The 26,130-nt window shown below is 36.7% G+C and overlaps 1 long non-coding RNA gene across 5 annotated transcripts in view; it reads left to right on the top strand.

Moving 5' to 3' along the window:
* LOC136838108 (uncharacterized) overlaps nucleotides 1-24,802 on the top strand; it is a 215,819-nt gene extending 191,017 nt beyond the window's left edge. Inside the window, exons 1-5 of one of the 5 annotated variants that reach the window (XR_010852869.1) lie at nucleotides 13,631-13,893; nucleotides 15,587-15,870; nucleotides 17,022-17,171; nucleotides 21,941-22,396; nucleotides 23,254-24,802. This is a non-coding gene — a long non-coding RNA (uncharacterized lncRNA). Of the gene's footprint in view, nucleotides 1-7,424; nucleotides 7,513-11,539; nucleotides 11,952-13,370; nucleotides 13,894-15,586; nucleotides 16,195-17,021; nucleotides 17,172-21,940; nucleotides 22,397-23,253 lie in introns of those variants that run through there. The other 4 variants (XR_010852870.1, XR_010852868.1, XR_010852867.1 and 1 more) reach the window with 4 other exon arrangements.
* The last annotated feature ends 1,328 nt before the right edge of the window (nucleotides 24,803-26,130 follow it).

Here is a 26,130-nt window from a genome sequence, read left to right as displayed (position 1 = left end):
TATATAGCTGTCCCCTAGAGAGAGAGAGAGAGAGAGAGAGAGAGAATTTATATACATCTTTTATATATTTATTGTTTTATAGATGTCCCCTTTCCATAGCTGGCCTAGAGAGAGAGAGAGAGAGAGAGAGAGAGAGAGAGAGAGAGAGAGAGAGAGAGAGAGAGAGAGCGAGAGAGAGAAAACTACATGTGAGGAGTAAATCTTCAAGTAGAAACTCTTGCAGTAACAGTACTAGTTAGAATAACGAGTAAAAAAGGCGACGAAGTTTCTTCGGCGCAATCGAGTTTTCTGTACAGCCGCTACAACGTATAATCAAGGCCGCCGAAAATAGATCTATCTTTTGGTGGTCTCGGTAGAATGTTGTATGAGCCCATGAAACTCTAACCACGACCCGGTGGTGGCCTGTCCTATATCGTTGCCAGAAGCACGATTATGGCTAACTTTAACGTTAAATAAAATAGAAAAAAAAGTGCGGACAGAATAAAGTGCGGACGGACAGACAAAGCCGGCACAATAGTTTTCCTCAGCAGAAAACTGGAAAGGTGATAAATGCTACATTAGGTGTCAGCATTCTTGAAATCTCAAAGAGAAGTCAGGTTGACATATAATTCCTTATATCTCGTAGGACATAACAACCGGATTCTTTCTGGCAAGGAACGAGACAACTACTTAATTAACAATGGACTCTAGTTACTGACACTGACTGGTGTCCGAACTGGACTAAGAAAAGGGGTTCCGTGCGTCAGAACTGGGCGAAAATGAATCATGGCAAGAAATTCAAGACACTACTGGAGGTGCATTCTACCCTAAAAGGGAAGACTGCAGTTCTGCAAAAATACAAAACTGAGAACAATGGTAGATACGCCCTTGCCTTACTACTGATTTTGCAGTATTTTAGCAGACACTGCAACTGGGACCCCCTAAATGCTCTTGGAAAGCATTGAAGAAGAGTCACTCTGAAGCTGCAGTAACTTGTGTATGAGTGTTTCACGAGGCCAATAGGTGGCATATCTCAATTTCGAAATTTTGCAGATACAGCAGTTTTCCATTTTAGGGCAGCGATGCATTGCTATGCTTTTTAAAATTTTTTATTCTATGAATTAATCCTAAATATTTCCTAGTCTTTCCTCTTGTTCCCACCCAGTCACTTAATTCTCTGTGTTTCCTCACATCAGTAATTTCTGCTCGATATCTACAGAAAACCAAACGTTGATAATCCTGTTGAAACGCCTTTTAATTTTATAGATAGATTGGACATTAGGTTTCTAGCAATTTCTCCTAACACCCTTCTCTCAATTTGTGGAAATATATTTGTTCCCAAAAGGAAATTCAAATACCAATTCACTTATATTGGATATAGATGGCTGATACTTCTGTCGAAACTCCATTTTAATATGACAGACAGGACTTTGGGTTTCTAGAAATATTTACTAAAATTCATCTTTCAATTTGCAGAAAAGTATTTGTTCCTAAAGATAAATCATTTTATTAATCAAAATTCTTCGAAGGACTTTCGACTTTTAAATAAAAATAAATTAATGGAAAAATGTTCAATCGCAAAAGGAAATGTTATTAATATAATATGAAGTATCGACGATAAAACAGAATTATTGTTCGGAATATGAATAAACTCTCGATTGGAAAGCATTGTTTATAAAATTTATAAAACGGAATTCTTACAATGTATAAACCTGAAAGGATTTTAACGGTTGTACATGAATAAACATTCAGCTCCATTTCAAATCCATTATGTATCACCTCGTTTATTTCTTTTGTTACCACGCAGTTTAGAAATATTTCAAAGTCGGAGTTTCTACTGTTTATCTTTATCTTTTCGCATTTAGCGTTGAATTGATATATATATATATATATATATATATATATATATATATATATATATATATATATATATATATATATATATATATATATATATAAATATATATATTAGTTATATTTATGTAGATATAATATTTATATAAGGAACATTCCCAAAACGTCGAATGTTCACAGAAGACATGCATTTCATATCACATCCCTCAATCCTGACAGTCTCAAGACGGCAGCGAGAATGTTTTGAATAATTCCCGTCCCCCGCCGACCTCAGCATCCTCTCCGGGAGATGCACAGAGAGAGAGAGAGAGAGAGAGAGAGAGAGAGAGAGAGAGAGAGAGAGTTTGCCGTCTGTCGTCTTGAGAGAGGCAAGCAAGCAGGGAATCTCAAGGCTACGGTTTTGAATACATTTTTGCTGTTGTTTATCTTATTTTAAATATTTTATCTAGACATTCAGCTGTTTAGGATATAATTTTTATGTTGATAAAGCTTTTATCCATCGGTTCTTATTGATAAGGCTTATTAATCGTTTTATTTTCATAGTAGCATCTGTGAATGCATTTTTCTGTTGTTTATCTTATTTTAAGTATTAACTTTAGATTTTGAGCTGTTTAGGATATAATTTTTATGTTATTGAATGTATTATCCATTCTCTCTTATTGATAAGACTCTCGTTAATAATATTATTTTGCTAGCAGCATTCTTATCTTATGTGACATTAGTGCAGTTTTTATCGTGTTGATTGCCTGAGACTGCGTCTGTTTCGGAGTTGTCTGAATATAATCATTTTCCATCGTGCCTTTAATGTAAATTACGTTCATTGGTACTTCATGAGCATCATTTCAGTTCTTCTTTTCTTTCTTTTTTTTAGGATATTCACAGCTTCGTCAAAGATCGACGTCATATAAGGAACGGGTCAAGAGGAAAAGTGATGACAGAGCTTTGCCTCGGGTTGGAAGACGCCAAATGTAAGCGGTAAGTATATTATCTTTAGATTGTAGGTGTTTTACACACACACACACATACACACATACACAAACGTTAAAGTAGGTGAATATATACGTTATGGTTAATCATACTAATTTAATAATTGCACGTAACAAAAGATGGCGTTGCATGAAAAGTTGCCATTGCAAGGGAAGTTTATCGTCCCCACAAATGCGGATGGATTGTATTCTCATATAAACCTTTTTTTTTAATTAAAATGCGCCTACTACGTTATTTTCCAGATGGAATGGATTTTTCGTAATTAATCAATTTAGTTATGTGTGTTTTTGGGAAAAAATATATATGTGCTTGTGTCCTGTGATAAAATGACTCGCTTTTACTAATATATATATATATATATATATATATATATATATATATATATATATATATATATATATATATATATATATATATATATATATATATATATATCCGTAAGAGCGGGTCACTTTACCACAGGACATATTATCTGTGTGCTATACAGACAGAGAGACAGACACGGCAACTGAATGACATATAGATTAAACGAAGATACGAGATAATTAATGAGCTTGCATGGCAAGTAAATCATTAAAACACGTGAGAGACAGATTCACTGCATTGCAAAGTTAATGACTCTCTCTCTCTCTCTCTCTCTCTCTCTCTCTCTCTCTCTCTCTCTCTCTCTCTCTGCAACCACTGTAGGTGAGAGTTACGCAACTGGGAAAGAAACGGAGTGAGTGAGAGATTCCCAAACTAAGTCACAATTAATGGTTGAATTGCATTCTGTATGGGCGTCCTCTTAATTCGAGTTTGAACTACCAGAGGCCCATAATGACGTGTAATTAATTAGTGGCCTCGGCGATTTGTGGGAGTGTAAACGGAATTTTGGATAAGTAACAATGACGTTTCTCTGCACGATAATGAAGGCGGTGTCTGGCGACGTAATATTTGACATTTTGAAGTTTTTTGTTTTTCATTTTGGCTGTTCTTTTGTGTTGCCTGAAAACGTTTTGGTGCAGGGTCAGTGGGTCATATATGGCTCTCTCTCTCTCTCTCTCTCTCTCTCTCTCTCTCTCTCTCTCTCTCTCTCTCTCTCTCTCTCTCTCTCTCTCTCTGTGTGTGTATGTATATATACTAGTAATCTTCTTAGACCAGAAGTTATGTCACTCGCTTGTTTTCCAGATAAAGAAATAAAAAATGCAAATTGTTATATATATATATATATATATATATATATATATATATATATATATATATATATATATATATATATATATATATATATATATATATATATATATATACAGGGTGTTTCTGAAATTAGAGGCCCCCAACAGCATAAACTAAAATTGATATGGACAAAAACAAAAGTAATTCAGAACAGGTATTTATTTAAGTTTATCTCTGAGTATTTAATATTTTGTGTGGCCTCCATCTGCCTGTACCGCAGCCTGCATTCTTGAGGGGTATGGTTTCAGCAAATCGCAAAAAAGCTGAGACTCAAACTCCATTTCCCTGAGCACTTCGGTCACCTCTCTTCACAGGTTGTCGAGGCTTGGTATACCATCATAGTTCACTGTGCGCACTTCAACACAATCCTTTAAGATACTACCAATGTTTTCACACACATTAAGGTCAGGGGAGCTACCTGGAAATTCACTTGACGAGAAGAAATCGATACCACTGTTTCGAAGAAGCAGCTCCTGTGTCTGAAGAGCCTTGAAACATGGTGCCTTATCATGCAAAAATGCGACTTCTTCAACAGATAACACATTTTCAGGATCTTTGAGGAAAGGAAATACTCCACCAGTTAGCACAGTTTCTCTGAAGTATTGGCCATTCCATGACTGTCCTTTTTCTTTGATGATCCACATTAACCATTTGGCTCTAAAACAGAGAAAAATTCCCAAACATTCAGGAAATTTCACAATCGTCGCTGATATATATCCACATACATACAGCCCAAATGATGTCACACACTGACTGTGTAAATGAAGAATTCATCTGATGCGGCAACATAGAAAGTCAGCTTCATCCCAATCTTTATATAAATGAACCACAAAACCATACGGTCTTCTCTCTGTTGCTGAGTGATGTTGGGCTTGCTGATAACATGAAATTATATGATAGATTTTTCAACTATGATATACAGCAATATAATCTTTCCCCCTTTTGTTTCTAGTTATATATTTATATACTTTCTTATATATATGACTCATATGATGTCTTTTGATAGAAAGGATATAGATTCTACTATATTTTCGTGATGACAGTCATAATTAGTTTCTTTTAAGAAAGGATTCTTCTTTTAAGTTTGAGCTATCCAGAAACGTGAATGAAATGTGTCCCTTCCAGAATAATCCAATCCATCTGATCTCATAAAGGCTGTATCTAAATCATTATCCAAAATACGTAAAATGAAAACGGACTAATAACTTAAAATAATGACACAGTACCACAGAAAACTTCATAACTTTCCATTTGTTCTGTGGAGGGGGCTCTAAGTGACACATTCACGCGCGCATGAATACACAGCACGAAGCTTCCAAGAACAGACCTGGAGATTATAGTATGTATAGAGATAGTATAGAGAGTGTTCCTTGTGGTTGGATCTGCGTTGGCGGACGTTAGGGTATATCATGTTTTAGAGCAGTGGTTCTCAACCTGGTTTGGAAAATTTAGGGGCTCTCAGGAATTTCCCAAAGGTGGGGGCATTGCCCGACATCGTCCAGGGAAGGGAAAAGTTGAAAATCGGTCCATCTATGATTATATTCGATATTGGTTATTTTCATTTAAATCTTGCTCAGTATAACACCGTTGATATTTTTATAGGATTTTAGTGTATCTGCCTTTAAAATTATGCAAATGTACAATTATGTGTACTATAATATATTATTCATTAGATATATATTTATATTTACATATATATATATATATATATATATATATATATATATATATATATATATATATATACATAATTATTTTCTCTTTTTTCATTTTTTTTTTTTTACTTTAAATCTGGGAAGGAATTTTACATGAATACACAGCACGAAGCTTTAGATACGTAGTGAAGAGAGAGTGTTCCTTGTGGGGGCGTTGGCGGACGAGGGAAGGACCAACTCTTAGGTGGGGGGGCGCGAACCCAAGGGAAAAGTTGAAAATCCTCTAAAAGGTTAAGAACCAACCACTAATCTCATAATTCATTAATAATCCCCTTCTGAAATTCGTGCAAATCCCTATGCATCTCCCAGAGGATTATCCAACACGCCCAATTTGCAGTGCCACTTATGACGTCCATACCCATTTCCATCCCGTGCCCCTTCCATTACAGCATTCCCATTCCGCAGGGAATCTCTAAACGGCTGGCTGTTTCCCCATTTCCATTGTTCATAATTATACTGCATTTCATTACCCACGCACTTTTGTAATTTCGCTTATGAAAGGTTTGATGCTGAATGCACAGTACACTTACGATAGGAGAGTTAAGTTAAGTATATCTTAGTTTAACCAGACCACTGAGGAGCTGATTAACAGCTCTCCTAGAAAGGGCTGGCCCCAAGGATTAGACTTATTTTACGTGGCTAAGAACCAACTGGTTACCTAGCAATGGGACCTACAGCTTATTGTGGGATCCGAATCACATTATGACAAGAAATGAATTTCTAACACCAGAAATAAATTCCTCTAATTCTTCATTAGCCGGTAGGAGAGTGGAACGCTGGGCCAACAGCGTGCTAGGAGAGAGAGAGAGAGAGAGAGAGAGAGAGAGAGAGAGAGAGAGAGAGAGAGAGATTTGTAAGAGCAATCCTTCATCAGGTGTGGTATACAAGCGAACATTTTCAATCTGATTTTTTAGTAACTTAAAAAAATTGGATTGTACTCTCGGATATGACAATTCTCAGGATTCGCCTTATCCTCGAGGTCAATCCTGAAAGTGTTCTACCTTTCTGGGGATAAACACCTCCTACGGCAAAATGGGAAACGTGTCAACGCCGCTAATTATAGGAAAGTCTCAGCCTTCCGTAGCTACAAGAATAGAAAGGTCACCACCGTCTTAATCCTCCAATTATCCCCGTCTCTGTAATCTCAGACCTTGGATCATCCCAGCTAATACCAAGGTCCGTTCCGCATATATAGGTCTTATCTTTCCCCTTTTAGAATGTGATAGTGTTCATCCATGTAACAGCTTGTCTTGCAAGTGACACGTTGTAGCCAACACCAACTCTGTCCATCATCTGTATACTGGACGTTTGTGATGTTCCTAAGTAGGTTCGTAAACTGGATTTTCTGACTAAATTCCAAGCAATTATGAGTAAGCGAAAAGAATTTCTAGCGAGGAAAATCAATAATCATTGCATCTTGTGACAGCGTAGTCTTCTAAATTAAATGCAAAGATGGTTTATCTAAGTGTAACTGAAACGATTTAGAGAGAATAAAACAAAATTAGAAGGTTATCAATAATTATATTATCGAAACAAGTGAGCATTGGAAGAATAACAGTAGACAGTTTCTTGTTTTGCTAATAAGAGAGTCCGTGATAGAAGTGCTGTTTTACTTGGCTGTTCAGCAATGTTTTTCTAAATATTTTATATATTATTTATTTATTTTTATTGCAGAGGCCAACACAGCATCAACTCCCTCATTGGATATCTGTGTCATTCTTACGCTTCTGCAGGAAAGGGCAGGAGACGACGGCAAGGACAGGTGTGTGATTATATTAGCAGGATTATTATATTGGGAATGAAACTGAGAATCACTGAACGACTGAAAGTTCATATGCAGTTTTTTTAGAAAGAAAATTTTAACTCAAGTGACTTTGCAAGGTCCCCTCTTTTATCTTTGGATTTATCTAATTAATAATTACCATGACACCAATGATATTGCGTTTCATATGTCAGGATGATAAGAATTATACCATGTGCGTTTTGTCTTTTGTCCACCAGTAATGACTCCACTTTGCAATTTCATATATATATATATATATATATATATATATATATATATATATATATATATATATATATATATATATATATATATTTTTTTATATATATATATATATATATATATATATATATATATATATATATATATATATATATATATATATATATCAAAATCTATACAACCCAATGGTTCGAACTTGCAGCTCAGTTTCGTAAGAGAGAAAGGTCAGGCAACATTCCACTCAGGATTCCACTGATCCTTTCGAACCGGACGCAACAAGAGCCTGTCATTTACAGCCAGGAAACGCTGACAAAGTGTCGTAATTAAGATCAGAATTATTGTGTGTGATTGCGGAATGGAGTGTTGTGGAAGAGGGGTGGGAGAGTAGGTGGCATGGAATGGAGTTAGAGCTAATTAGTGGGATGGGGGGGGTCTTTAAATGAATCTTTATATCCCCCCGCCCCCAGGGGTGGGGAGGAGACTCCGTGGGTTCTATTAAGCCACACGTGCTAGAAATGCGACACGTGGCTCGAGTTAATTACAGGCGATTTTGAGAACAATTTCGTTGTCCTAGATTGGTTTTTTTTGTCCAGATTGGATAACTGACATTACGTTCAATCACGCTTTGTTTATTTGCCTTTTCGTTTATTTGTTTTTATATATTCTGTGTTTTGTTTATTTTCTTTGATCAGCTGCCAACTTAGTCACCTATTCATTTTCTGTTCTGTGAATTTTTTTTAAACTTAAATTTGCTCAGTTTGAATTTTTGTTCACATTTGGTAATGATAAGAATTTGCTGAATTATCTGAAAGAAAAGAACCGGATTTTGATAATTCTATAATTATATATATATGTATATATATATACAGTATATATATATATATATATATATATATATATATATATATATATATATATATATATATACAGTATATATATATATATATATATATATATATATATATATATATATATATATATATATATATATATATATATATATATATATATATATATATATATATATATTATGACAGGTAACCAAGTTACTGTATATATACATTCTAATAACGCATGGCCATTCATATTTCATAATGAATGTCTAAGAACGTTTAGAATTCAGTGGTTCTTAACCTGGGGTACCTGTGGGGGTACGAAACCTTAAACCTGGGGGTACGAGACGTGATAGCCTGCAGTGCAATGGTGCTGTATAATCCTTTGCAGACGTTTGTATCGTATCTGTATTGGATGGGGGTACGAGAACATTTTCTGAGAGATCAAGGGTACGGGCACTGAAACAAGGTTAAGAACCGTTACTTCAAATAGATCATTTCAGTGATACTTCCTGAGCTAAGGCATGGGTGACATTCGTTGATAGTCTCTAGTTGTGAAAAATAACTAAGATAAAATAGTAAATATGGGTTAAAAAAAAAAACATTATTTGCACAGAATGAACGGAAAAATAACGTGAGAAGCCGTATTTCAAGCGGTGATAACATCAGAAACTGCCGCAAGCACACATTTCTGCATTTTAATTTAATTTTTAAGTTTCCAATGAGTGCGAAATGCCCTTAAAGTTGTGGGTATTAAGACCTGTCTGCTATCGTTACAGATTCTTCAAGGTACAGATATACTGAATCCCTAAATTACAGTTCGTTCTCTGCTTATGTAATCTCTTCCTCTGTCTGGAAGCCAGATTTGTGCTGATGAGACAAGAATTACAAACTGAAAGCCAACTCCATTTACCGAAAGCATTTCGTTTTTGAATGAAGCCTTAGAATAAACGCGGGAACTCCGGAGCGAATGGAAATCAGTTGCTATTTGATTAAAACTGCCTCAGTTAACTTCTGTTCCCACATCAATGAAATTGGTCTTTTTGACTAAATAGAGATGAGCTATTCTCATCAGTAAGTTCGCGTTTCGAGATTAAATGTTTCACAAAAGAGTGGTGAATGTTTTTCTTTTTTTTTTTGATACATGCAATCAGGGGTATGTACCTTTATATGCTCTCTCTCTCTCTCTCTCTCTCTCTCTCTCTCTCTCTCTCTCTCTCTCTCTCTCTCTCTCTCAGCTGTTTTGAAGGAATCTGATCGATCTCTTTCAAACTCACCAAAACATGGACAAGTTTTTGATATCTGTGTAATTGGTAAAACATCTATATGTTTACATTTTGCAGTAGTATTTTAGCACTTTCTTGCTATAATAATAATAATAATAATAATAATAATAATAATAATAATATTTTTCCTATTATTATTGAGAAGATGAATCTTTTTCATGTCGAGCAAGCCCACAGGGACTTGAAATTCAAGCTTCCAAACAACAAACAATAATAATAATAATAATAATAATAATAATAATAATAATAATATTTTTCCTATCACTTCTATTATTGAGAAGATGAATAGCACTTTTTTCATGTCGAGCAAGCCCACAGGGACTTGAAAGATCAAGCTTTTCCAAACAACAACAGGGAATAATAATAATAATAATAATAATAATAATAATAATAATAATAATAATAATAATAATAATAATAAGCGGTTTATAAATCAACCATAATTATTCTCAAATTCATTCGTTCCCCATCCCATTAAAAAAAAATATGAAAATGTCCAAATCATTTCTAGAAGCTTCAGAAATTTTGAGGCCCCACCAAAATCCACTTTCAGTCCTGCAGAGTAGTTATAATGAACGGATATAATGGTGGCAGGAAAATTATTTGTTCTGAAATGATGTCCAAAGAAACTGGACGATTTCCTATCATTCAGTGAACTCTGTCGGTTTTAGTTTTATATTTTGAAGGTTTTACTGCTTGCTGTTTTAGAGAGCCATTACCTAAAGAAAGATGTGTAAATTGTTAGCTTAGAGGGATTATACTGACGTGAAGAAATGCCTATGTACACTGTGTTGTTGTATGCTGTGACCATTGTAAATATTGTCATTGTAAATAATGTGAGTTTAATCCTTTCAATACAATTCAATGATGATCGAGGAGGTGGCTGGTAGGGGAGGGGGGGCGGTTTCTCTTACTAGTAGTCCCCGATCTTCCTGCCCTCCTCCCCCGACTGCCCCCGGCCCAGATAATAATAATAATAATAATTCGTGTTCATTAGAAAGAAGGTTAAACTTAATAGCCATCTTCTAAATACATTTTTTATAATCCTTACAGTCACTTCCTGACAAGTTTGTTGTATTACGTAGAATGATAATATTTATGCCGTCTTAAGATTGAAAAGCTGAAGAAATAGCGATAAAGACAAAATAATATTCTGCGTGCAAAGTAAATGTCAGAGTTTGTGCTCTAAAGTTAGAAAGGTCGCACTTCGAAAATTCGTTTTCTTGAACTCAAATGGCGTTCGATTTCTTTTAGATCTTCAGCGTAAACTAATATAAATATGAAGAACACTGGGCGTTCCGTGAATCCTTAGACATTTTCAACCCTCATTCTACCTTTTCTGATTGAAAGCTGAAAGTTTGCATACTTTAATTATTATTGTATTGAAATTTATATAAAAAACAATGCTTTTCGTGAATCGTAAACTAACCGTTTGTTCGATTGCGTCTAATATATTAGAAAAGGAAAATATGTAACAAAAAATTTAGGGGACGTGGATGTGCTGATTTCTACAACATTGGTTTTTACTTATAACATGTCAGAAATTATTGTAAATTATATTTGGCATGAAGTATCTTCAGAGAGAGAGAGAGAGAGAGAGAGAGTTGTGTTCGTAAGGTTACGCTGGGTAACTGAAAATTGTTGGCCTAAGGTTTGTTTATCTGGGACACAGTTTGATTGCGTTTCTTTACATTTTGACTTTTCCTTTTCCAAGTTATTTTATTCACCGTATTTGTATCCATGTATTTACTTCATAATTCCTTTTTTTTACTTAAGACTAAAGATAATAAGGATATTTACAGAAATATCTTCTGAAAATTAGTTTTGAGACTGAAAATTAGTTTTCGTCTCAACCAGACAAAGAGAAATAGTTTATGAAGACGCTTTGCGAAAAGCCAAAGCTCTCAGCCAATGAAGGGGGGCGATAGAATCATTGGGTGTGGTGTAGGCCTCTGATCGGTCGAGCGATTCGTATCCTTAGTACTTTGGAAGACTCAGTGTAGTTCTAAACACGAAGTTGAATGGGTGTTATTGTAGACAGGGACTTACGAAATGAAGGAAAGGAGTCAACTGTCAGGTAAGAAGAAGGCATTTCAAGACGGTTTTCTCGTAATTTGTTGATGCTGGGAGGTTCGGAAAATCTTTGTTTATCTTGAAAATGTCCTTCGAAAGGAGTAGGCTTCTCGTGGTCGCGAAATCTGGACTTTTGTAACATTTAATAAAGTTTTTCATGGATTGGGAAGTCTGTGTAGACGGTCGTTGGGACGTTCGGAGGACTATTGGCCATCTTTCCAAATGCCCATCGAAAGGGAGATTGTGGTCACGAAATCTAGGATTTTGTTGCTTTTTGAACATGTTTGTAGATTTGGAATTCTTTCAGAGTTGAGAGACCACTGTATAATGCCTTCTTTTTTAATAAACGACTTTCCAAATTTCTGTGAATTTTCTGAGGCTCTTGAGCGAAGTTGAAGTTTGGGAGCCATGGCCTAAATTTTTTCGTAAGTGTGGTAATGAGCTGATGGTAACATGCCTGATGTGGACATCTGGGCTTTTTAAACCAACCCAGAGAGACAGCCCTTCTCGATCTCAGGTAATGTGGCAGCAAGTGCGGTGGAAAATAAAAACTCTTATCAAAGAATGAAATCAAATTCAAGTGACGGAAATTGTATGGCTAGGCTTAGGAGGATAAGGTTCCTAAACGTCATCACCAAGGTCTAAAAATCGTTGAAAAATTATGGTTGATTTGCCGTTTCTCCATTTGAATGACGTTCCCTCGATGACCAAGTCCTTGCTGAATCATTTGAATGACGTTCCCTCGATGACCAAGTCCTTGCTGAATCAATGTTGAGAATTCATAACTTAATTTAGCTGCTCTTCTATAAATAAGGCAACAGTGACTTAAGTACCTGCTGAATAATTACCAAGAATTTGCAACATACGTTTAAATTGAGGAAACAGCCGTGATCACAGGGTAAATTGCTTTCTTGCCTAGTGGTTGCTGACGGCTTATAACAAGTATCCATTTCATTTCCCTAATCATGTAAAGGTATGACCTCTACTTCAGGTTCGGGACAGTTTTTAACTGATCACTTTGAGGATTTTATAAAAACCTTATGACGGTTTTCAAAAGATATCATCAACAGCACAAAAGGACACTTGTCTAGTGACAATTTTTGCACCAGTTCCTTGTCGGGTAGGATCCATGGATGCTAGATTATAGGTTCAAAGACAGGCCTTATTGCTTTTACCAGAAATGAAGAGAAAACTTTCCCATTTCAGTCTGTCATCAGCCGTTTGCAACTCCGTTCGACAGCTCGAAGCCCCTGCATGCCACACCCGCCTGTCATTTCACTAGGCTGGGATTTCAAGAAAAAGTCCGGGATTCACTCGATTCCGACCAGAAATAGGTCAGGAGTTCATTGGTGGGTTTATTTCTCTCTCTCTCTCTCTCTCTCTCTCTCTCTCTCTCTCTCTCTCTCTCTCTCTCTCTTCTCTTAGTTAAAACCCTCGGAAGAATTCAAAAGACGTTTTTCAATCCGTCAAAATTTTTTCTGCTATTTCTGGACAAGACATAGTCTTGTGGGTGTTTCAGTTTTATTTTATTCGTCCACGTATTTAAAAAAAAAAAATCTGACGTCAAAGATCTTTCTAAGTCCATTTGCCAACAAAGTTGACTGCTGTAGTTCCGAGGTGACTGAACAGGTAAATTGAGGCAACCGGAGGTTCGGCCGAATGGGTGGTAACGCCTCACTAGAGGCAGGTGAGTTCAGTCACCCGTCTTGCTGGAGACGAGGTGGACGTGTAAGTGTCGAGTGTTCTTGTCAGAGATCCGCAGAATCTTTAACAGAACTCTGTTCCTGTGGTGTTATTTACCTCGTCAATGCTTCTGGGTACCAGAGGTATTTGGCTTTTCATGTGCAATTCCATTCCGTATTGAAAGAGTTGCTGTCAAATGGTGAAATTTAAAATCACGTAAACTACTGAATTTGTCAAGCACTGCCGCATGATCGTTACTGAAGGCAATCGTGACGAATAAAGGCGAATGCATCCATTATTTGTATTGTATTTGGCGTAGATTAGTTAAATAACAATAGTGACTTTATCATTAATATTATTATACAGAGACACTGACCAAGAAAAAAGGCTATATATAGGTTATGACAACAGAGGGTCGTTTGAAAGGAATGCCGACGCTTATGTTGGCAGTATATATATGTGTGTAAATTTAAGTGTTAAGCACCCATGTACTGTAGGCCTGCAGGCTGGCTTGTTACCTGAGAACGGTATAAAGTTCAGAAGGTGTTTGCCCCGATATTAGGCTACGAGCTGGTTTAGTTACTGTCATCATCATCATCATCATCATTATTTAGCAGACGAAGAACCCTATTCAGATGCAACAAGCCCACCAAAGGGGCCATTGACTTGAAATTGAAGCTTCCAGAGAATATTATGGCGTTCATTTGAAGACATTTGATTTGAAATAGTGACCATATTACTTTGCGAAATTAAATAGGTTCTAATTTTATGACTGGCTCAAAAAGTGTCAAGTCCGCGATTTCGTAATTTTATCTTGAGTTGTTTTTGGTAGTAATGTGGCCATTCTGAAACTCTGTAGTATATACATGGTGCTAAAGAGACCGAGGTAATGAAAGGTATAATTTGGAATCATCCATTAACATTTTTGTTGCTGAATAAGAACTCGGTTTTTGCCACAATGTAACGAACGGCGATTAGTGATTTTCCTCCGGTCCTGGTCGTTTCGTCCGTAAGTCACTTAGGCCGTAACATCCAAAACAATGTAAGACGTTATGTTTATGGTATTTACCGTTATTATTTTATGTTTCACGTACATCGCCAAGGGGCTGGCACTAAACACGGCGCCCTTTTTGCACGGAAACGTGCTTACGGCCGAAACGACCCGAACTCATTTTCCTCGCCTAATAGTAACTGTATAACCTAAAGACATGGGTGCCCGCACGTAGGGGCAAGGAGGGGGGCCCCACTTGCCCCCTGAAATCGTGAAACAAATTTATATTTATATTTATATATATATATATATATATATATATATATATATATATATATATATATATATATATATATATATATATATATATATATATATATATATATATATAAATATATTATATATATGTATATATATATATATATATATATATATATATATATATATATATATATATATATATATATATATATATATATATATATATATATATATATATATATATATATATATATATATATATATATATATATATATATATATATATATATATATATATATATATATATATATATATATATATATATATATATATATATATATATATATATATAATATATATATATATATATATATATATATATATATATATATATATATATATATATATATATATATATATATAATTGCATCATTCATTAAAGAAATGCAGGCGCTGACACTGTTTTTGGAATTAACCTGCAAGTACAAAGGGTTAAAAGTGTTTGTCAGCTTGATACGGAAAACTCTCCATGTATGCATTAAGATTTGCCGCCCCCCTTGGAAAATATGCTGCGGGCGCCCGTGCTTATAGAAATGTGTACAATTTCTCCATAAGTGAAAACTTATTTATTCATAATTATTTGTATCGAAGAAGAACATTTTGCAACTGGGTAATTAATGTAGGTTCATTTGTTTGTGCACAGACGAGGTCTTGCTTCAAGAAATACGTTATGGTCGTTTCAATTCATCAATGATAAAGCCAATTCGATACAATTCCAGAGTTTTTTGCCATTATGTCAAATAAGAAGGTTTTCAATGACACGTCTACTTCTACCTTCTCATTTGATATAATGGAAATGAGTGCAAATTGGGAGCCGCGAGGCTACAGCCTAATAGCCTCGCGGCTACAGACCCTTCAGCCGCTGCATTGACAACGTACTACCTAAAGTCTTCTTAAGTTGCCGTCGTGTTGACATGAAAAACCGGAGTAAGTTCGACTATTGATGGAATCGCGTTGAACAAAACCATTTATATTCTCTGTCAGGACGCTCAATTCAGACAGACACGGCCTTTGGTAAGGTTGCTAAACACAATCCCTTCACAGGGAAATGAGACCTGTGGCGTTGGTCTATTGTTGCGAGTGTATTCTTTTGAAATACGTAGTACAGATAGAGGCATTCAATGATATTACAGAAACCATTTAATTGAGCATGTTTTGACGATTTTCGTTTATTATTATTATTATTATTATTATTATTATTATTATTATTATTATTATTATTATTATTATTATTATTATTATTATTCAGAAGATGAAGAACCCTATGCATATGGAACAAGCCCACCAAAGGGGCCACTGACTTGAAATTCCAGCTTCCAAAGAATTTGGTGTTCATTCGACAGAAGTAACAGAAGGTAACATGAAATACAGAAAGAGGAAGAGATCAGTTATTAGAAAAACAGGCAAATTAACAAATTAATAAACAAATGAAAATAAGTAAAATATTAAAACACAAGTCGAATGGTATATTAGGGTAGTAATGCGATGCATCTAAGCTTGAAGTGTAGTGACAATTGCACGACGTTCTCTGAAGGGAGGCTGTTCCACAGCCCAGCGGTGTTTATGTTTGTAAGAAAATTGGAACAGCGAAGTAAGTTAATTGTAGCTGTGTATATTTAGATTCGCGAAATTATCGCCTATGATAAAATATTGTTCTAAAAAAAAGTCTGTCATCGAAAAGAGGGCAAAACTCCCAAAAATATTATTCAAATAAATATATTTTTTAAACCTTTTTTATATGTTACGTTCATTTTCAAACTTTTAGGCCATTTTTGAAATTGAATGTTGGCTTAAAATTTGGTTGTTAATATTAGAATCGCAAAATTACCGAGTAAAAAATATAGAAAAATGAACAGGTAATTCGTGAGCTGTGCCAAACGTACTAGATACTTGTGTCAATTTATATTGCAGTAAGATAAATGCTTTCATATACGAGTATGTATCAGATGAGTGGCTATAAATGTAACCAAAATGCGACAGCTATGATAAAAAAAACACGTAAATGTTTGAGGAAATCGATTTTAGCGTTTAAATTGTTTTTGTGGAAACGAACTGGTTGTATCAATTCGGCTTTATAGATTTATTGAAACGACCTAGTTTTACGCCTAGACGACATCGAGGAGGAACCACGAACCAGTGGAACCCCAAAATAGTAAAACTGGCATCGGTGTGGGATGTGGAAAGCTGTTCAACCCTCATGGCAGGACAAAAGTCGACAATTTAACCAGGTGAGGTTTTTTTTAATTAGTTACATAATTTTATTTTAAAAAAACGGTTAATCTGTCAATAACTCAAGGCTCATCATACGAGTATAAAAATATTTATGTTTAGTAAAAATATGAAGTATTTGCTAATTTAAAAAAACAATCTGTCATTCATCATCATCCAGGTGCCATATCCCCAAGGACGTCGGCAATCATGGCTCGCCACTCCTCTCTATTTCCGGCTCTCTGCAGCAACTGAGCTGCAGACATTCTTCCTCCAGTCATTCTCACCAATCCATCCATATATTTTTGTCTAGGTCTTCCTCTTGGCCGACTTCCATTGATTTTACCAGTGAGAGAGAGATGTTCTAGTTCTTGTCTTCTCACTATGTGACCCACAAACCGCATTTGTCTACCTCTCACTGAAGCCAAAAGTTCTCTCTCAATGCCTACTCTCTCTAATACCTGCTCATTAGTTTTCCTTTCTGTCCATGATATTTTCAGCATCCTTCTCCAAAACCACATTTCTGCAGCCTGTAACCTCTCCTCATCTGCCTTCCTCAAGGTCCAAGTTTCACAGCCATACAACAATACAGACCAAACAAAACATTTCACAAATCTTCTCCTAAGATTCATCGATATTTTTGAGTTGGTGACTAATCTCTTTATCTTACCAAATGCATCTTTTGCCATGGATATTCTCTTCCTGATCTCTTTTTGCATTTTCCATCACTTGTGACAGTGCATCCTAAATAATTAAAACTATTGGTTTGTTTAACTGTTTCAGCATTAATTCTTATATCTGTTCTTGGGGATTTCATCTTTGGAGATAACCATAACTTCTGTTTTTTAATATCTATTGACAGACCTCTTTCTCTGCTTGACTCGTGTAAAGTACTGACTAAAGCTTGAAGTTTATCATGAGAGTCTGCAACAAGTGCTGTATCATCAGCATATCTGATATTATTAATATTGACTCCTCCAACCTTAATTCCTTCCATATCTCTGAGATCTCTCATTATCATTTCACTATATAAATTGAAGAGATCAGGTGATAACACACAACCCTGTCTTACACCTCTCTTGATGTGCCGAGTCTCTGATTCGTCATTTTCTACTTTCACTGATGCCTCTTGATTCCAATATAAATTCTTTATCAATCTTAGATCTTTCCCATCGATATTTATCTGTTCCAATATCCTTATAAGGTCTACATGTCTAACCTGATCAAAAGCCTTTTTCATAGTCAACAAAACAAATATATAGATCTTTTTCACTTCTATTGCTCTCTCCATCAACATTCTCAAAATAAAAATTGCATTTCTTGTCCCTTTATCTCTCATAAAACCACACTGTTCATTGCCAATCTCTGGGAGTATCTTATTTCTTATTCTATTCAGAACAATCCTTAATATTATTTTTTGTGATCTGACTCATGATACTGATAGTCCGGTGTTTATTGCACTCAAGTGTTCCTGGTATTTTTGGCATTGTGATAAATGTTGATTTGTACATCTGTGTTGCAGGCTCTCCATCTTCATATATTCCTTCCACTATTTCCATTAATATATCAATGATGTATTCTCCCAGAGCTACCAACATCTCTGCTGCTATTCCATCATCACCTGTTGCTTTATCGCTTTTCATTTGTTTTAAAGATGCCTCTATCTCTGATCTGATTATACTTGGTCCTTCTCCGTTGTCATTGAAGTCTAGATGTTCTATTCTATCATCATCAAACAATTCTCCAATATATTCCGTCCATCTTTCCAATATTTCTTTTGACTTCATTACTATGGTTCCATCCGCTTTTTTGATACCAGTGCTGATACTTCTCTTCTTTTTAAAAGTAATTTCTTTCACCTTATCATACTTTTTCCGTTCATCCCTTTTATCCAAATCTTCTACCTCCTCACAAATCTCATCCATCCATTTCTCCTTTGCCCTTGTGCATTCCCTCTTAATAGTTCTATCCAGAGCTCTATATCTATCTTCATTTTTACCCTTCTGTAGCCTTCTTTCATCCATCATTATCAAGATATCTTCTGTCATCCATTCTCTCCGAGCTCTCCTTTCTGTTGATGGTATTATTTCATTACCTTCTCTTATTGCATTTTCCATATTTTGCCACTTTTGCTGAGGATGTTGGAGCACTGGGCCTTCCTCCTTAAGCTGGTCATATCTATTTCTTACAATTATATTATATTGGTTCTTCATTTCCTCTGTTTTCAATAATTTCAGTTGCCTCTTTGATTTAGGTGTGCTCTTCCTCTGATTTTTCAACTTCACCATCACTGTTGCTACAACTGGTACATGGTCACTATTACAATCGGCTCCTGGGTAGGTTTTAACTTGCTTGACAGAGTTCCTAAATCTTTTATTGATGGTTAGAAAGTCTATTTGATTTCTAACTCTGTCACCAGGGCTTTTCCATGTCCAGAGATGTCTTGGGTGGTGCTTAAACCAGGTGTTTGATATAATCTGTTCTCTCTCTAAGCACCAGTCTACATTTCTTCTACCTAATCCAGAAGGCCCAACAATATCCGCTGTTCTTTCTTGTCCCACCTTCGCATTGAGGTTACCAATAACCATAATTACTTCATGCTCTTTGCACTGCTCTCTTGCCTGATTTAACTCTAGATAAAATTGATCAACATCCTCTTCATCATGTTCAGATGTAGGTGCATATACTTGTATTATGCATATATTGAATGGTGTGGCTTTTATACGCACCAACAAAATCCTGTCAGACACAGCCCAATAGCCTATCAAACATGGTTTCACAGATTTGTCTAGAATCACACCAACACCTCTCTCAGCACTCTGGCCTCCCGAGTATATGAAGGTTCCTCCTGTTGAAGTTGGAGAACATCCCACTCCTGGCCATCTAACCTCACTAAGCCCTAATACTTGTAGCTTCATTCTTTCCATTTCTCTCTACATTCATTTTCTTTCCAGCCTGATATAATGTTCTAACATTCCAAGTAGCTATCCTTATTTTCCTTGTTTTCTGTTGTCTTTGGGTTGTTATTACATTTCTTTCTTTTCTTTTTGGGGCAGTAGCTTGATGACGGTCAAATGCCACCTGCACCACATGACTAGTTTGACCGGGCGAGACAACCACATCATCCATTCTGACATAGTTCCCACTAACGCCGTTCATCTGTAATCTTCTTTGTGACGTAGCCATGATTATTCTTGGAGGTTATACATGGTGAGGTCTCCAGTTCTCTTCCATGCTATGGTTATAAGCCATAGACCTAGCCTTTACCTAAAAAGGTTGACCATACAAGGCAGTAGGGGTTTTAAATTGGGAGTTTTCCTTCTCCTTAGCCTTTAACTAAAAAGTTTATCCACAAGGCAGTGGAGCTGTACCCTAGCAAGGGAGGTTTACAGGTACTACACCTTTCCCAAGGGTGACCTGGAGGTAGTTGCAATTCAAGGTAACCTCATTATGTCCTTTAGCAAAAGCTTTGCAACCGGATACAGTTTAGCCTCATATCCAGGAGGAAATCTGTCATTACGAGAGTGAAAATATTTTATGCCCACGTTCAGTAAAAATATAAAAGTTTGCCATGAATACTGACGCTCCTGAAGGTTTTATGGATATAGTTCTTATATAAAATGACGAACCTTGGGTTGGGAATAGTCTTAGTCGAATTTACACAGCACTGAAGTCTATCAAGTTACCTCTGTAAGTGTCATTCTAAACTAAACAATTACAGGTTCAGGAACATTCCCATATACCCCACTCCATTCAACCTCCGATTCTGGTTTGGTGATCAATTTTAGAGGTCTGTTGTGACGAGAACATTTTGATAGAGAATTATAGGTATTAATCCCATGCGCCGGGTTTGTTTGCAAAACCCGTGTATGGAAGTGATGTTGGTCAAGTACTTTTAGGTCAAGTGCACCAAATAGAAGTTCGACTGGTTTTTGGAGATAATTAACTGTTGTTCCCAGTGGAGGTGACCTTTGTGACATTCGTTACTGGGTAAAGCAGAGGTAGAGACCAGAGTTATCAAAGAGACTCTGAGCACCTCGTTAAGAAAGCATCACAGCACCATCTGTTTTCTCCCAGTGTCCAACCCATTGTCTTAGAAGGGCACAATATACAGTATTAGATGACCTTCAGTACTGTTATTACATCAGGCAACCTAAACCCCATATCACACAGCCGTTAACAAAGTTCACTGAATGTTTTTAATGGTACTTCTTCCAGAATCAATCCTTCATTTCAACCTGGTTCTTTCCTTTACCCACTCCATCCATAGAATCTTTCTTCCATCTTCGCTGTCCTTAACCTTCTCCCAACAATTATTTCAAAGTGCAGCTGCTTTGAGGCTTTCCTCTTGTCACACCTTTCAAACCTACCTGCTCTCAATTTCCTTTCCAGCGCTGAATGACCTCATAGGTCCCAGTGCTTGGCCTTTGGCCTAGATTCTATATTCTATCCCATTCCATTTCACTTGCTTTACTCACGTACTGTACGGTACGCCTAGCAAGCCTGGCTCTCCCTCTCTCTCCAGGCATCAAGCATATATTATACTCTTTGTTTCTCAGATACAAATCAGAGCTGAGTTTTAAAAAGGCGCAGGACAACTTTAACTGGATACATTGTTAAGCATAGTGGCGTTCCTGGTTATTCCTGTAAGGACAGGCACTTGGGTCTACTAGTAGGTCTGCCAATTCACTATATAGACTATGTAGAGATTTTTAGTCCCCAAATACTATGCTAGGTCTGAAGTTAAATTCAACTAACACTACTAATAATGAATCTTGTTGTTTCTTAGGTCAAAGGGCGTTTTTACCAACTGATCACATCTAATCTACGACAGGGCAGCTTGAAGTGTGGATTTATTTACAACAATATCACAACGGATGTGTAGAGGAACAAAAATGGACAGGATCCAAAATGAAAGAATAAGAGGAACTGCTAAAGTCATAGAACTATCAAAGAAGGCCCAGGAAAGAAGACTGCAGTGGCATGGTCATGTGATGAGAAGGGATGAGAGTGATTCAGATGGAGGTGCCTGGCGGGAGAACGAGAGGACGACCGAAGAAGCAAAGAAGGTGGATGGACGTAGTCAGAGAAGACTGAGAGACGAACAGTCACAGTCAGGGGACGATGTGTCTGACCGAAGAGCCGGGTGGAGGAGGAAAGCTGTCAGAAACATCGACCCCAAATGGAGGTGGGAAAAGATGCAGAGGAAGGTGATGATTGCAATGTGGCCAGACTTTACTGAATGGTAAGATGTATGTCACTTTCTCTTCTCTATTTTATTTTACCTAGTCGTTGCTGAAGAAGCATATGGCTTATGTACAATGTATCAGAAAATAGCGGCTGTACAAAAGAAAATAGTTGGTTTTTGGCTCATTGGTCTAGTTTTTAGTAAAATGGAGGATAATGTGTCCATGGTCCTCCCCCTCCCCTCCCTCCTCCTCCTCCTCCTCCTCCTCCTCCTCCTCCTCCTCCTCCTCCTTTAGGGGTTGCACATGCATGGTCCTAAATATGGTTTTCCAAAGCCCTCCTGAATGAAAAATATCTAGTCGAACATTTGTTTCATCCAGAGTGGTGTTGCTTATGTTATTTATGTGTCTGACGACTGATCTGGAAGAGTGAAGGCAATAAAAGGTTTTGTTGGGAACGGGAAAAATTCATGTTCCTGTTATGAAGAGTTCAAGTTTTAATGCGGCACTACAGTACGATAGTCATGTCAAGAACAATGACTGATTGAACCTTTCAATAAGTGTGGCAACATCTGACTGACGACGTTGAACTGATACAGCCCTCTGCACAAAATACTGAGCTATGAATTTGTAGTTTTTTGCTGAGCCATTATCAGTGACACTCCAGGCTGCCTTTTGTAGCATATAATTAATGTTGAATATTATCTGCCAGTGTTTATATTCATCTTATAACATAGTTAATGCAGCAATCTTTTGGCTCTAATTCAGTCAGTTTCGCTTATATGTCGTTCTACACTACATAATATCAGGAGTTTTGTAGATAAACTATATCTTGATCAAATTTGGGGAAGGTTTAACATACGTTATTTCATATTCAAGTCAGTTTGGCTTTCTATAGAGATGTTTTCCTTTGCAGGCTGCTACTGTTCCGAGATACTCTGATGGTGTATAAAGCGGGCAGGTGATGATAATTTATTAATAGTGGAATGTACCACACCGCAAGAGTGGATACATGGCTTGGCTGTGCCTGATGGTGTACACCCAAAGCAAAGGGCAAGCCACAGTTGAAAGTCAGTCCTGAGAAACCAGGTGGCAAATCTGATCACCACACACCTTCAGTAGTGCCAATGGACCTCCACGGCCTTGCCCACCAAGGACACCATACCCTAACCTCTGGCTATTAAAGTCAAGCTAGTGGTTAGTGTACCCAAAAGAGCCCCACAGCTTCATGGTCCCACAGTAGTACCATAGGATGGCCACTCTTCACTTAGCTATATGGACCCCATACCTAAGAGCAAGATTGCCTTGGACTCCCAAACCGCCAAACGGGGACAGACTTCCTACAACCAGTACAACTACAGTAGGTTGGTGATGGGCAAGTATGAGTGTCAGCTTGGAGTGCTCGCCTCACAGAGCACAGATAACTCTTAGGGGATAAGATACTTCTACCTGAGGCGTTACCCTGTGGTTCCATCAGTTCTCTTCACCCAAGGACGATGGTGGCCACAAGTACAGATCTCACCACTTACTGGATCGAACCTTTCTGCAGAGTAACACAGATTGATGCATCCCCTGAAGCATAAGGCAAGTAGTGGAGCTCTGACAAACCATTTGTCTCCAGATAAGCTAATGGTTATGGAAATAACTATAGGCCAGGACCGTAGGTGGTGCTTCCATTTATCCACACATTGTCCATGACTGGACGTGTGCAAAGCTTCATTGTCCATGAAAGTGAGAGAAGCTGCAAGTCCCAAGTCTAGAAGATGCATAAAGTGTGGGAAGAAACAATTTAAAAGGTTGACAGGAATTGCAACTGAAACTAAAACTGACCCATTGCCACAGGAAAAAATGACAAAGTTTAAGAAAATAATTGCATGAAATTAACTTTAATAAATCAGAATGCCATTTTTAAGTCAACCAGTGAGCAACTAAGCCAGTTAAACAAGATGGTAAATACTTGGACTTTTCTGATTATTAACAACGAGAACCTATTCCAGTGGCAATATACAAGAAGATAAATGAAAGAAATGCGACTACCTGCCCACGGATTTAATCATGTGCCGGCTATAGAAATGAGCAGGTGGTGTAGAGTAAGTAATTTCCTCAAGCAACTGGAAAGTATGAAGCATGAGAATTGAAGACATTCATGAAATCACCATTCACCAACTGCTTCCAAGCACTACAGTATGTCTACACAAATGAGCACAGAGGAACGTGAGTCAGTGGAACCAGGTGGCAATGAACATTGTAGAAAAATGGGTGTTTTAAGCGCAAAACGCTACACTATTCAGTAAGTTAGTTACCCCAGCTGTCAAGGAGAAGGCAAATTATGGAGATATCAGAGGCAGTTACGTCAAAGGAGGCAGTTTTTCAAGAAAAGTATAAACAACAACCAAGAATCTGTTCCGCCTAATAAAACAAATGACTGCGAGGGCCTCCCAGAAACAAACAGAAGGGGGAGAGCAGCCTATCAGATGTCGTAAGTCATCAAAACCTGGATTATCACTGCTGAGTCTTGCTCTGTTTAGGGGCACGAAATCCTTTTTTAGCTCTTTAGGAGACCATTCAGATAGGGTGTAGCACTTTAAAATCTTTATTCTACGAATATGGATATGTAAGTACAGACTTGGGAAATAATGATAAACCTAAGTGGTGGTGCTAAAAAACCAATAATTTAAGATGATATTTTCTGTACAGTACATATATTCATTAACTTTCTGCAAAAGGTACAAATGGAAGTAGACTTTGAAGGAGATTTTATTCTGGTCGTAGACTGTTCAAGGACTATGAAATAAACAGTACAGTTGCTGAAGTGAGTAGAAATTTCATGTATGAAAGGCATAGGATATTCCCATTCTCTTGATGTCACAGATTCTCATATATAATGATCCATTAGTTAGAAGTACAAGTCATCCAAATGCCACAGCTGTGACCTCAGCAAGTAGGACTATTTATGTAGTAAGCTGAAACTCTTACACTGAGTCACAGCCTCTTAGAGGAGAATGGCTTTAGGACACAAATCACCTGCAGTTATTTCATACAACTTCAAGAAGCCTCTTTAGTTGAGCTTTGCACCTTGAAAATATAAGATTTCTATAAGACAAAATAGTAGAGATGATTTACAAGGGAGCTACAGACGACAATTGTAACATTTGAAAGTTAAGACTTACCTTCTACTCAGCTTGATCACTTTGAAAGATTTTGCTCAGGAGCTTTAGATTTAAAATAGAAAGTAAAATGATTTCAGTCCCTTGAGAAGTCTAGCTTGAATTAACATCATTAGAACATGATTGAATGTTTTCCTCTCAGGCTGAGCAGCTGGCAGAACAGCAGTCAGTACTGGTAACCGTAGTGTGAGGAGTCCTGCACATCCTATGTTTGAGTGAGACAAGGTCTGTTCATCTGAAAACATGCTTGCAAAGGTAAGGCCTTGATGACAAAGGAACTTTTCTACTGATTTGAGATAATGCAAGACCTTTTCAACATTGTTTGTGATTGACTATAAAGCAGAACCTGGGACACTATTTAACACCTATGTTTTTGCAGACTGACTGTAAAGAACAACGGGCCAGATTTGTCAAAGTCAGTCAAGAGCTTTAATAAATATTTGAAACCTGAGAATGTGCCCTAGTCTGTAGTCAAGTTTAAGGATAAAACGTTTTAAGTATCAATTTCATCAAAGAGAGTAAGGTATCAAGAAATAAATGTCTATCAAACGAAGATACCCACTTATATAAATTGTACTGAGTAGTGTTAATGGGAGAAGTTTAAATGTAAAGTACATTCTGCACAG

Source organism: Macrobrachium rosenbergii, unplaced genomic scaffold (genome assembly GCF_040412425.1).
Source record: "Macrobrachium rosenbergii isolate ZJJX-2024 unplaced genomic scaffold, ASM4041242v1 171, whole genome shotgun sequence".
Classification (NCBI taxonomy): Eukaryota; Metazoa; Arthropoda; class Malacostraca; order Decapoda; family Palaemonidae; genus Macrobrachium; species Macrobrachium rosenbergii.
This window is presented reverse-complemented; position numbering and strand designations above follow the sequence as displayed.